The sequence below is a fragment of the Silurus aristotelis genome (assembly GCF_946808225.1).
Source record: "Silurus aristotelis genome assembly, chromosome: 3".
Taxonomy (NCBI): Eukaryota; Metazoa; Chordata; class Actinopteri; order Siluriformes; family Siluridae; genus Silurus; species Silurus aristotelis.
In genome coordinates this window covers 19,076,385-19,089,562 of record NC_139576.1, presented here as the reverse complement: position 1 = coordinate 19,089,562, position 13,178 = coordinate 19,076,385, and the positions used below count along the sequence as shown (strand labels likewise).

General features: G+C 35.9%; 1 protein-coding gene across 20 annotated transcripts in view; it reads left to right on the top strand.

Moving 5' to 3' along the window:
* The first annotated feature begins 416 nt into the window (after positions 1-416).
* The window catches only part of lmo7a (LIM domain 7a), a 33,387-nt gene continuing 20,625 nt past the window's right edge, over positions 417-13,178 (top strand). For 14 of the 20 annotated variants that reach the window (XM_083536487.1, XM_083536489.1, XM_083536485.1 and 11 more), the window contains exons 1-2: positions 7,395-7,667; positions 13,007-13,037. The gene's annotated coding sequence lies outside the window, so the exon portion shown is untranslated. Of the gene's footprint in view, positions 521-7,394; positions 7,668-13,006; positions 13,038-13,178 lie in introns of those variants that run through there. The other 6 variants (XM_083536494.1, XM_083536488.1, XM_083536490.1 and 3 more) reach the window with 5 other exon arrangements.

Here is a 13,178-nt window from a genome sequence, read left to right as displayed (position 1 = left end):
GATGTAAATATTAACTGCAGCGCTTGATGATTTTATGTATTGCTGCCACTGGTTGATCATTTCATACATGAGCATGGCTAAAGGTGTTCATATTTAAAGTGGCTTGGTGAGTGTGTGACTGGGTTTTGTGAACAACAACATGCGGTAACATGTTTTTGTATTATATGTAGATTGGTAAACTGTACAACAGTGTGAAGTATCACCGATACAGCATACTCCATGTTTTTAACAACCAGTACAATTTGCATTTGGTGGATCCGGCCTTTTATTTACTTTAACACTTACATTTTAGACAAACGTATGACTGGAAATATACTGGGTTAATGTGATTTTTCTTTTATTCCACCAGAGGGCTCTGGGAACACAAGTAAACTATGAAAAAGCGCACTAACTTCTCTCGATTACAATATTCCTGCAGAAGTCTCCGTGTAATGTTTATGGTAGAACCCAAGTTTATAAAGTTCTAGGAGCACCTAGGATGGTAGAGATTATTCTGATTTCAAGCTGTTGGAATTGACAGGTAAGTTTTACTGTAATGTTTGTACAGTTCAGATGAAAAAAAAAAAGGCTTTTAACACTGATCATGGACAAATGGAAAGGATTTGAGTCCTTATAGACTTAGAAGCACAAACATGGCTGAAGGTGCGTTATACTGCCTTACTTAGTATTAAGATACAGTTTAAAATGTTTTTTTATTTAAACATTTTGATATTGTAAAATGCACTTTATCCTTGACTTCAAAACCATTATATGCATTTCAGTGTAAAAAAAACAACAACTCATGTTTATTATATATTTTTTTAAATTTTGCAGGTCAGTAATTCTGTACTCCTTCTATATTCACCTATGCAGACCCAAACAGTAGACTGCATTTTATTACTGTGTAGTTATGATCATTCCAACTCTGACATTTCACCATTCAAGTAATAAACACTGAATTGTTTATTTGAGCATTAGCCTTTTGTCCTTTTTTTGTGTCAAGATGAATGTCTTCAGGCTTTTGCGTGTGTATTTGCTTTATTGTGAGGCTGTGGTATCTGGCTGGAGCATATCACAACAGCCCACCTTTGGCTGTATAGAAAGGAAGTGACATTGGGCTTCCCTTTTAGATGATTAACAGGTTGCCAGATTGGATGTCCAGTTTTAAATGGCTGTTAATGTGTGAGTTTGTGTGTGAGAGGAATGGGTAGTCTGTCACATGCCCACATTCCTACTTGACTCCATGACTGATTCCTATTTTACATTCATTCTTGTCTTGCCTTTTACGATCAGTTGAAGTATGGAATACAATTGGCTGTATAACAGTTTTTTTTTCTCTAATGACCAATCATATGATTGATGATAATTCAAATGTTTAGTTATCCCTGTTTCTGCTTAATCCATTTTACCTCACAGACTCTTCCAGTGGGTCCAGGCACACATTCCTCACTCTAGTTCATATTAGTCTTACTGTAGTAGTCATGGGATTATATGCCTTTAGATGAATACTCAAATAATGAGATGGGATTTTAAAGGATTAAAGACTTCTTTTAAAGAATTCCTTGCCATAGTTAATGATGTGCTGCACTGCATGCATGTGCACAGCTAGGAAAGACAGATGCTTTATGGGGTTGGATATGTGATATTCACAAAACATTTTAAGGAAGCAATTATTTATGGAGGTTTCTTTGGAAATTATATTATTATTTCTTGAATAAATAGAATTTTAAAACTATATATTTCCGTGAAAAGCTTAAGCAGAAGAGAATAATTATATTATTTTGTTTAAGTTAAAAACATGTTCATTCACCCTATTCCAGCATACCTGTAGCACAACATTGGGTAGTTAGTGTGTATTGTTTTTATTTAAATTTTAATCTTTTTTTCCCCCTTCAAAACATGGCAGGTGTTCTTGTAATCTTGGATAGTTAATAATATTGTTCATAAACTTCATGTAACTGCAAGTTCATTTTAACCTCACAGGGTCCACACCTGCTCAATGGTAGTTCAGCTCAATGGAAAACAGATGATTTGATTAAAACAGTGCAGCCAGATTTGTTCATGCTTGCTTGGAAAGATAAGATTGGAAATCTCTGATCTAATTGAAGAGAACAGTGACAGAAAACCACTCTCATGATTTTAGACACCTGTCTGGCTTAGCCAGTTTTACATGTTTTACACATAGAACTGTCCTGAATGCTATTACCATTTGATTTCAAGGGATAGTCTATTTTAACGATGAAGGCTACATCGTTAGAATTTCAAATCTAATAGTTTCCTGCACTAACTGAACAAGTCAGGATTACATCCATCTCATATCATTCCTATTTACAGTACACAGGATATCATAAAACATTTGCTTATTGAAGCAAAGCAAAAATAATCTATGTTGTTGAGAGGACAAAACATTCTTGCACTCTCTACTTAAACATTTTTGAGGAGCTGTAAAACAGCAGTTCAGAGAACACACTGTAAAAGGGGGGTATGAAAACAACATAAGTATTTCCTCTTTTGGATAAGTAACAATGGCCTTTCTTGATATATCTTGCAACACTTGCTTAAGATCACTGAAAAGGCATAAGGGTAGTGCCTTATTTTGTATTCTCACATTTTTTAAAAAGTTCTTGTTCTCTGTGGTCTGGCTGCTCAGTTCTGACTCTGTTTGGAGAAGGTCTGGCAGAAAAGTGAGGCGAACCAAAAGAGCCAAGCCTTTGCTTCAGAAACTACTGTGCTGTTCTGTGGGTCAGTTTAGGATAGCAGAGCAAAGTCTGGCAAACCATTCTTATTGCACATGTTACCTTTTCACCTACTGTAGCTTCCTGTGTTTTTCCTGACTGTACAGGCAGTCACTAAGTAGAGATTTGGGAGCAGAGACTTCCGCAGTTCTCTCCAGAATGCAGTTCTATTGTGTTGGTAAGTAATACTGTTTCTCTCTGACCTGTTTTCCCTATTGCAATAGCTACTAAGACAGTTAAGCATCATTCAGTCTTGTGTGCAAATGTGTATTTTCTGGATTTAAATTGTTACTGTGCCTTGTAGGAGTAAAATCTTCCTGACAGCATCCTATCATGCATCTATTTTCTCAGGTAAATCTAAGTAGTACAGTACATTAAAATCAGAGACGAAATCGTTCCAAAGCTGACGTGGAACAGGCAGTGTAGAGAAAATAGTAAATATGCATGTTCAACAGGGTGTTGAATTGTTTTGTTGTTGTCTGAATAGCTCAGTTACTGTTGTATGGAAAACTGTTCTGCCCTTTCCAGTATTTCCAGGTTAGGACATTAAAAGCAACATATTTTAGCATGTAGGACATAAGGAAGTATAAATGCTGAGAAAATTTCAATGATCATTGGAAGCATGTGAAAGACAACTGTTGTTTATGTGATTCACTAACACTGTGCTCTGAAATCTTAATAGCAAAGAATGCTGTGAGATTGAGATGTTCAGTGAAGGTGGGTTATGTCAAGGCTACTGCAAGGTCAGGGTTTTCAGCTTTGTTTCTGTACGTAATAGGGCACTTTTGGGCTGATGCATGGGCAGCAGTATTTCTGGATCGATACCTTGATGTCACATCAGTGAGTCAGCATACTGATGAGCGCAGTTTTATTCATCACAACTACTCGCTACTCCCTCCTGAAAACTCTTGTTCTGCTGCTTCATTACAGTCTGAGTCAGTAATGGTACAGAGTTGCATCACAGTATATGCGTATCAAAGTAATTGATCCATATCAAACTACTTCACAAAGTGCAATATAAAAAATAAAATAGATATAAAAGGTATAATAATGTACCACACATTATTATACCTTTTATATCTTTTTTATTTTTTAACATAAAAAAGTCACAAAGTAAGGATATGTATTACTGTATTGTGATTGTAGCATTATAAGATCATAAATTATTTGTCCCAATAGGCTAACATTTAAAAAATTTTTTTTATTACTAAACATCAAAATGTATATAAAATAGGCATTGGAAAAAAGGTGTTGCTACAGACGCCTAGCTGTGTTTTGGTCAGAGGGATTATAAGGCACATGTTTTACATTAAAGGAGGCTACAAACACATTTAGATGCACATTTTAGTGCATCAGAGTGTGTTCTTCAGATTGCACATTCGTTCCCTCATTTTAGTCTTGTTAAAAAGATCAAACCACGAACAACCAAAAGTATTAACAGACTTTCCACACCTACTGCTGGCCTGGTGAGTTCCTGTTTTTTATGGCCCTGCTTCTTCCTTGAACTGAGTGATTAAATATGTAGAAATATCACAGATTTGATCCTTATTACAATTATATCATTTTGACTGTTAAGGAAATTTAAAGCAAAAGATATGAGCAAAGGCATGAATAAGTGAATGAATAAGTGAATAAGTAAAATATGATTGTAAACCAAGTCAAAACTGTGGGAAAGCATGTGGTCTTATTTGGTGCCCATTACTCTGTAAAACAGCTGGATATTTACCAAAGTAAACCTGGATCATCAGCTCCATGCCCCAAAAGCAATACAGGGCTATTTCCACTAGCAAGTTCCAAACCAGAAATTTACAGAGTGTAAACTTACAACTGGGAATTAAAATATCCTCACACAGGCATGCTGAAGAAAACATTCAAAACATTCAAAGTATATATTTTCTCTGTACTAAACATTTATTTGAATGGCTCTAAATTAAAATCCTGAACCTAAATAAAGTGCAGTGTAAACCGAGGTCTCTATTTATAATTATTTCGGAAAGTTATTTTTCCCCTTATTCAGCCCTCTGAAATCATGTTATGGCTTTTTCTGTCACATCTCTTATTAATAAGCTATAAATTATAAATCATGGTTTAAATAATAGTACAGGTTACATTTTTAATCATTTTATTTATTGACTAAGACATGAGCTGTCACATTATTTGTGAGTTTGTTTCGGTTTGTCTGTGGACCAATTTCCCATAGTAGAGGGTTTCATGTTCCACCAAATGCCCGAGTTGTGGGTTTCCTCTCTGTCCAATCACATAGCTGATCCTCCATTTAAAAATCTGGAAAGGAGACCTACACTTATGTGGTATATTTTTGGACCACATTAGAAAAGTCATACTGCATAGTCTTTAAATTGAGGTTGAGCTGAGAGATGATTGCAGATGGCTATGAGCTCTGTAAACAGGCTATAATTGAGCTGGGTGGATACAGTTTATCTGAATCAAGCCTCACCACTAGCAAAAGGGATTATTTTAATAGTTTTTTTCCACAGACCACCAGACGTGTTTACTCCATAAACTAACATCATAAGTTTACTATAATTTGACAGTGGAGTTTTACTGTGTTTGTAATTGCACACAAGCATCAGCGTGTCAGATCTGTTATGTTCTTCCACATTAAGTACGGATAATGTAACATGAAGATTGAGTCACAGTGAGACTAGTTTCAGTGTGCTTTGGCATTTTTTTCAGGTAAAGATTTTAGGGTTCTTTGGTTTAAGGTATCTTCAGTTCACACTTGAGCCGGTGAGGCAGTTATAAGTCACTTTTGTTAACACTTAAAGTTATTTACACTTGACTTAACAAGGTGACCGCTTAATAATTACTCTTTTACTACATTCCTATGTGGATTATAATTTTTGGATGGGCTGAGAAGTTTTTACAGGATTATATCTGTGTTGAGCAGGTTTTTCCACCAGAATCAGTATCTATGCATGTTTTAATTGTGGTCATAGCAGAGATTGTTTTCAGATGCCATGCCTGCTGTAGTTTAATAAAAGCCCCACTCTGTGTTAAACTATGAAAAAATGCCATAACACTAATCAATCCTTTCCTTTTATTTCTATTTCTACCTGGCCATTATGGTAATGGCATGAATAAAATGAGTGTGATTAGGAATTCATTTTATTCACACTTCAACATAGTTTATATTCAATTACCAAAGTCATAGTTACAAGAAGATGCATTCTCAGAATATTTCAGTCCAGCCAGTATGCTATTTGCTAATTGTAGTTATTTATAGATTTTTTTCAGTGATGATACAAATCTTCACGTATTATTTTAATATGGTATAATGATTTAACACTGCCTATAATTTGTCTATTTTTGTCTGTTTTGTCCAGCCACAGAATGTGACTCTTTCCAGTAAACAAGTCCTATCACTACAATTCAGTGACCTTGGCGCAGTCGTTAACCCCAAAATACCAGTGTTATATCAGTCTATTGTTGACCTGCAAGAATTATATTCACTTGTTTTAACAAGTTTGTCATTTTCTAATATACATATATATATTTTTTTTACATCTTTTTTTATATATCAAATTTTACTTCTTTCCTTTATTACACTTGTTCCTTGTTCGTTTTCTTAATATATAAGAAACTTTTAGTTAGCAAGTTGATAAGGTTCTACTGAAGTTTAGCAACATATTTCTGTTGTTAAAAATGTTATCCCAGTTAATAGATTTGATAGTGTCTGAGGGGAATAAGGAGGAGAATGCAAAATAAATGTTTCCTTGTTATATTTTCATTTACATGTATAAAAAATTTGAAGATAAGATACTCAGCTGGGTAGTACTTACACTATTTACACTCCATTCATTGATTATTTCTACCCTTGTTTGGGAAAGTCTACTATGGTAGAAAATATCATGGAAAGGTGCAAGCAAAATAATAATTGCTGATACAGGCTGGATTGTTCAGATTATCTGCGGAAGCAGGTGGCATCATTCCTTCGAGTGTGGGCAGGAGTGGGATTTAAAAACTGGCACAAACACCTCTAGTTTAAACCAACTTCTGTGACAGAGTTGCTCTAAGTCTAACTGAAGAATGTGATGACATCTAAAGGGTCTGTGTCAAAACAGTCATATGCCTGTGTGTTTAAACATCCAATACACCCTGTAATTATTTCAGGCCTTTTTAAAACCATTCTCACAGAAAGACTTTCTCACGTAATGTTAAAAAGAATTAAGACACTATTAATCTAACAAATTAAAGTTATGCTTATTAACGAATGTTTCATAAAAGCATGCAGAAAAACAATGCATTATGTTGTATATGCATACACCCACTGTGTACAGCCAGCAGAAAACAGGATTTCTAATGTATGCAAACCCTCTCTTCCACCCCAGTGGAACAATTTAGGGGAAATAGTTTGCATGTCAGTCACATGTTCACTTTCATAGCAACTACAGTCTCCAAAATAAATCCACCCCCTGCTGCTGCCACAGGTATGTGAAGCCAGTGAGCAATGACAGTTTCTGGGTGTGAGAGGAGAGTATGCACTCGTGTTTGTGTGCCTGTGTGCCTGGAAGGCAGGGTGATGAAGTGTGTTTGACTGCCATGCATGACAGTGGGAGGACACTTTGTGAGACTTTGCAAGTAGACAACACTTTTTAGCTCCACCCCAAAGACAAGCTCCTCCTCAGACACATCTGTCACGGACTGAACAAACCCTGCCTTCTCTCTGTAATGTCATTTTTATTTGCTACCTGTGTTACTTTCTCTCCACCCCCAGCTGAGCTCACAGAAGCCCTGAACTTTGGATGCAATGATTTCTGAACTCTGTGCACACAGAATTCCTGTATGATTACAGCCTGACTAAGAAGTTTGGCACATATTCCCTGTTGACAGGACAACGTCAACATCCTTCTCAAGCTTTGTGCCTGGATTAAAAGAAGTTCTGCTTATTTACCCCGGGGACCTGCAGGATATAAACACAAGTACTGCTATCAAGTAAGTTTTGTAGTAACTTTAATGTATCTACTAACTTTGACTCTCAGCGAAAGAGGACATTGCTGTGACATTGTTGATAAAGAGTGAATAGTGTTATGGTTTAGAACATGTTGACTCTGACAGATAGCCAGTGGTATCCAAATGTCCATGTAAAATGATCTTGTGCCACTGACCCCTGGTTTAAATTTAACTAAGTCAATAATCACAACTACAGCTTGTGCTCTGAAGAGTGGTTATACAGACTTTAGAAATAGGTGTTGCAGTGCTTGTCAATAATTGTTTTGTTTTTGCCTTTTAACCTCAAGTCTATAATTAGTTCATTTTGTTGGAAAAAAAATAAGCTTTAATAGCATAAAAATAATTCATTGTCAAATCACTGCCACTGATGTGAAATTAAAAACTGGACTTGGCATATCAGTAGTTATAGACTAAAAAAGGTTAGAGAGTCCCTAGATTTAGTTGTACGTGTTTCATAAGATTGTTTTAGCCTTAGAATTAGATATGCTCCTCGCCCGAGACTAGGGTGAAACAAACATGGCATGTTGAACAACCTGTTCAGTTCTTTCACAGGTGTGTCTCTGGGTGGTCCCGCACTAACATGTTTACCATGAAAGTAATACTTGTATTGTTTATGATTAACTAAAACACATACCTTGTATTAATTATGATGGCAGCTTAACCCTTTGCTAATTGCTTTGCAATGACCGAATGTAACAGAAGCTCATTTATTTGACTTAAAAACTATGCAAATGTTAATAACACACTGTTTTCATAATAAAGAGACTTTTTAGGATCATTCATAATTTAGGTATTTAAAGCACATGCACTATTGTATGCTAGTCTCACAAAAGTGAAAGTGGTGTGGTCAGTGTCACGACTGTGAGCTGAGGTACAACATAGTAAGCTTTGCTAATGACGGTAACCATGCCACACCTTCCCAACCCTAGCAACCACAATGATCAGCTGCAGTTTATCTGCTCCCTGTGGTTTCTGTGTGTGTGTGTGTGTGTGTGTGTGTGTGTGTGTGTGTGTGTGTGTGTGTGTGTGTTTGGGTGGGTGTTGTGCTGTGCCTGTCCACTGTCAGGTCTCTTTCAGTGTAGGCAGGATATTGCTTCTATTTATAGAAGGGAATAGTCACTTTTTGATAGGAGTAAGACATAATTGGTGACATGATTGGTTAACTTCTTTTTTAGATTCTTGTTTAGATTGAATCGTGTTGCTTTAGGTTCATTATTTTGTTCACAATTTATAAACATCAGTCTTTTATGCTGTTTTATCTCTTAAATTGAAACTTGAAACATATGGACAGAAATAGGCTGGACATGTGACTGCCTGGGAAGCTTATATAATTTATTTTGCTTTTCTGATCCATTTTTTATAACAAATTACTGGATGAGTGTAGTGATTAAGTGAATATAATTCTGGATTTTTTTTTATTGAATCCATATGAATATTTTACTCACTCAGAGAATGACCTTGGCTTTGGTGACAGGTATAATAAAACGTCTTCACAGTTCTTTGCTTGTAAAAAGATTCATAGCACTAAGACTGTAATAGAAGAAAAGTTTAATACAAGGAACTCTACAGATAAGCAGACAACTCCATGCATTATTTCATCATTACTCATTAGACCATGAAAGAACAGGTATTGCAGCAGGAAAGGCAGCTCCCAGTCATAAGCATCTGGGCTCCTTTTTTGTTTTAGGTTACTTCATTTCAAATAAACACTAATATCACTTTAAAGATGTTATTGTTTTATAGGTATGTTCATACATAATTAGCTGATGACCACAGTTTAAGTTAATAGAAGTTACTGGACTATGACCTGAACACTCGTTGAAACCATATTAATACTGAATCATAGTCCAGAGGTCTTTGTTGCTGCTTCATATAATGACAGTGTAAAGTAGCCAGTACTATGTGAACCGTGTCCCTGGGTCACTGTTGTGTTATACTCAAGGCCCACTTTCTGTTTTGTTGAGGTCACACTTTCTCAAGCATTAATGACCACCTCCCTAGGATTTTTTTTCAAGTCAAGTCAAGTCAAGTTTATTTGTATAGCGCTTTTCACAACAGACATTGTCTCAAAGCAGCTTTACAGAAAACAACAGTGAAGGTGAATGGTGTGCGTTTGTCCCTGATGAGCAAGCCGTGGCGACAGTGGCAAGGAAAAACTCCCTTAGATGATATGAGGAAGAAACCTTGAGAGGAACCAGACTCAAAGGGGAACCCATCCTCATATGGGTGACATCAAGAGTTTGGTCATAAATCTTTCAACAATACAGAACAATTTGTGATCATCATAGATCCAGCATCAGCTTCTCCATGCCAGGGCCTTTAAACACTCGGCATCTACTTCTCCATGATCATCCATAGGTCCATAATCATAATTTTTAATATTTCTTTTTAAATATTACAAAAAGAGTCTGGTATGCAAGTGAATTATGCAATTACACACCTACTATTGTTTCTTAACATTTGAATTAAATGTTAATTCAGGAATTTCTTTTTTCAGCAAAGTTGTAGTACCTGTCTAAAGTTTCTCATGACTTGTCTGTGCCCTGGGTTTGTCTTCATTTGATTTTCAAATTGTTTTATGTCTGCACTCTCACTTCAGAGGCATTCAAACTATTGAAATTTGATACTTAGGCCAAAAGGAAGGGCAGATGCCTTGATGAATACAATGTTTGCTCTTTGGGTGTGTAGTTCTGTATGGTCGTCACTATCACAAGAGGACTGATGGGTTTATGCATTGCATAATTGTGAAAGGCAGGAATTTGGTGAATAAGCTGTGCCGTAAATGGGCACACAGGAGGGTGGGGGTTGGGTTATGTGTAGGTGTTGTTCCACTTGATCAACTTCACGAACATGATGTGACCTATAGGGGAAAACTGTTTGACATTTTCCCAAAAAAATTCTGGAGTGGAAACGTGTGAGTGACATTATAGTGGCTGGAGATATCTATTTACTCGCTGAATGGTAATGAGCAGTTCCATGAAGTCTTAATATCTCAGTAGGATTAGAATCTTCATTTTACTAACTTTAAATGGACAGCAGTTTCATTCTTAATAAAAAGGCATTTAAAAGTACAGTATTTTCCTATTTCTCACGTTTTCACATACTCTCTTAGATTGTCTGACAGGGCTTAGGGAGGTTTGATTGGCATGTGAAAAAGTACCTTTTGTTACAAACACTATACATGCAAACACTAGTGCACAAGTAATCACATACTTACATTTAAAAACCAGACATTCATATCATTCATAAGTAAATGCTTTGCCTCACCCTTATACTAGTTTGTCTGTCTTGTTCACACTGAGAGCATTTGCATGGACCTCTGTGGTTTGGACATCTACTGGCTCTATCCATGATGCCAAAGCCAAGTTATAAGTTATATTTTTGCAATACAATTCAACTGGATGTGACTCTTTACTACTTCTCCACCTGTATATTGTTGACTAATTCAGGGGTTCACAAGCCTGGTGAATTTACCAAATGTTGCTTTTTAAAATATTTGCTTGCATTCAGTTGCAAGTTTTTATTTATAAAAATGCACATAATAGCTGATAACATAAAAAAATTAGCAAGGAATTTTTACATTTATTCCTTTTCCCTTCCTTGGGACGTCTGTGTGAAATAGATTTTTAAGTAAACACACAGTAGTTTTAGCACACCCCCTATTTTAAACACAGATTCTATTGATAAACTGTCAATGAATGAATGTTCAATGAAGAAAAAGACTTCTGTGCGATTAACCTGTTTTCCAAAATGTTCAATTTATGGGTTAAGTTGATTTAATATGCCTTAATATTAAAAACTGTCACCTAATAGATTTTCCTTTGTTTTTGGAAAAGAAACAGCTTTTGCCTTAAAAATATTTTCCTTGGCCTTGGTTGGAAACACAAAACTGATAGAACTACTGGCACTGAAAGTGGCATAATAAGTTGGTACAACATTACAACAGTACAACAGTCCATTTAAATCCATTTTTATATCTCTTTTTTTCTCATGAGCTGATCATGTGAATCCACAGTCAGGATTCTGTGCAGAAAGCTTTCCCTTATTCTAAACTCATTCCCCAGGGAAGAATTTAGCTATTGCAGACCATCTTAAATTAAAATTGGGTAATCTGTACTGATGTAAATTGTTCTTGAATTTTCTACTCCAACATTCAGTGTGGACTTTGTTACAATCAATGAAAACCACAGAAATGTCTTTCCTCTTATATGACTTTTATTGGTGCAATAAATCTGTATGATCTGGTTGACTGAACACCTTGTTTATTTTAATTCAAAGCATATATTGCATCGATTCACCTACTGCTAAAAAGCCACAGGCTACAAAGCACTATCATCACCTTCAGGTCTAAGAGGCTGAATTTCTGATTTTAGATATCAGGTCAGAGAATGAATTTGTTATAGGAGATTGATGAGGTTTCTTTTTAAAAGTAAATAAATAATCAGTTGTAGTGGCTGTTGGAATGCTGCCACTGTTGAGTAGATGAGTTCTATTGGCACTGTATATGAAGTTCAAGCTTTTGTAGCAGGTTTGTCCAGCTGTACCTCTCTCATCACTAAAAGGTTCTGTGGCATGTCTTTCTACCACTATTGTATTCCTAACATCTCAAAGAATGTATTTCAGATGGTCATGGTTGAATCACTCCTTGTGTGTCTTTGTTTCAAAAAAGATTTACACATACACTTCCAGAGCAATTATATAGAATAGCTGAATAATAAGCTGACAAGTGAAAGCTTTACACCTTGGTCTATAGCCTGTATTTCACTAACAAACACAGTGAGAAATGAGGGCCAGTTTCAGGAGTGATGTTCTGTGAGCTGAAGTTCATAAAAACTTACATAAAAGCCAACAAACTTCCTTCATAATGTTCTTATATATTTCACTTAGGTGAAAAAAGGACTAATGAAGGGCATGCATGAAATACCTTTAGATAATTTACAGTCCAGTGGTGGCTTCTGGGTACAACTATACTATGTCAGATATGTTTATGATTGCCCTTTGAGCCTACGAAAAAGAATTTTTATGATTTTATTTAGGAGTGGCCTTAACTAACCACACTTGTGAATGTGCAGGTGTTAATCTTGTTACAATTTTGCTAGTGTAGTTGTTTTAGGCCTGTGTATATAGACTAGTGGAAAAAAAAGTTTTTTCTCCCTCCTACACTGACATGGATCCTTTTGTGCAGTGTTGTGAAGGGAGCCTGGCACCATTTGGATTGTGCTCGCACTTTCCAGCTCTTTCAGTGAGAATCGCTGAATTCTTTTATTGTCCTTTACCCATGCTGTGTGCGGTTAATAACATACAGCTCTTATCTAATGCAGGAATCAGAAGACCAGCGGGAGGCTTAAAAATGTAAGTGTAATTGCTGCCACATTTCTGTTAATGGAGATTGTATATGACCATTATGTACTGCACTTAATGCACAGTGAATCATTGAAGAGTAGAAAGAAAACAAACATTCTTGAAAGAGTCAGTGTCTGACTGAGCCTTTAT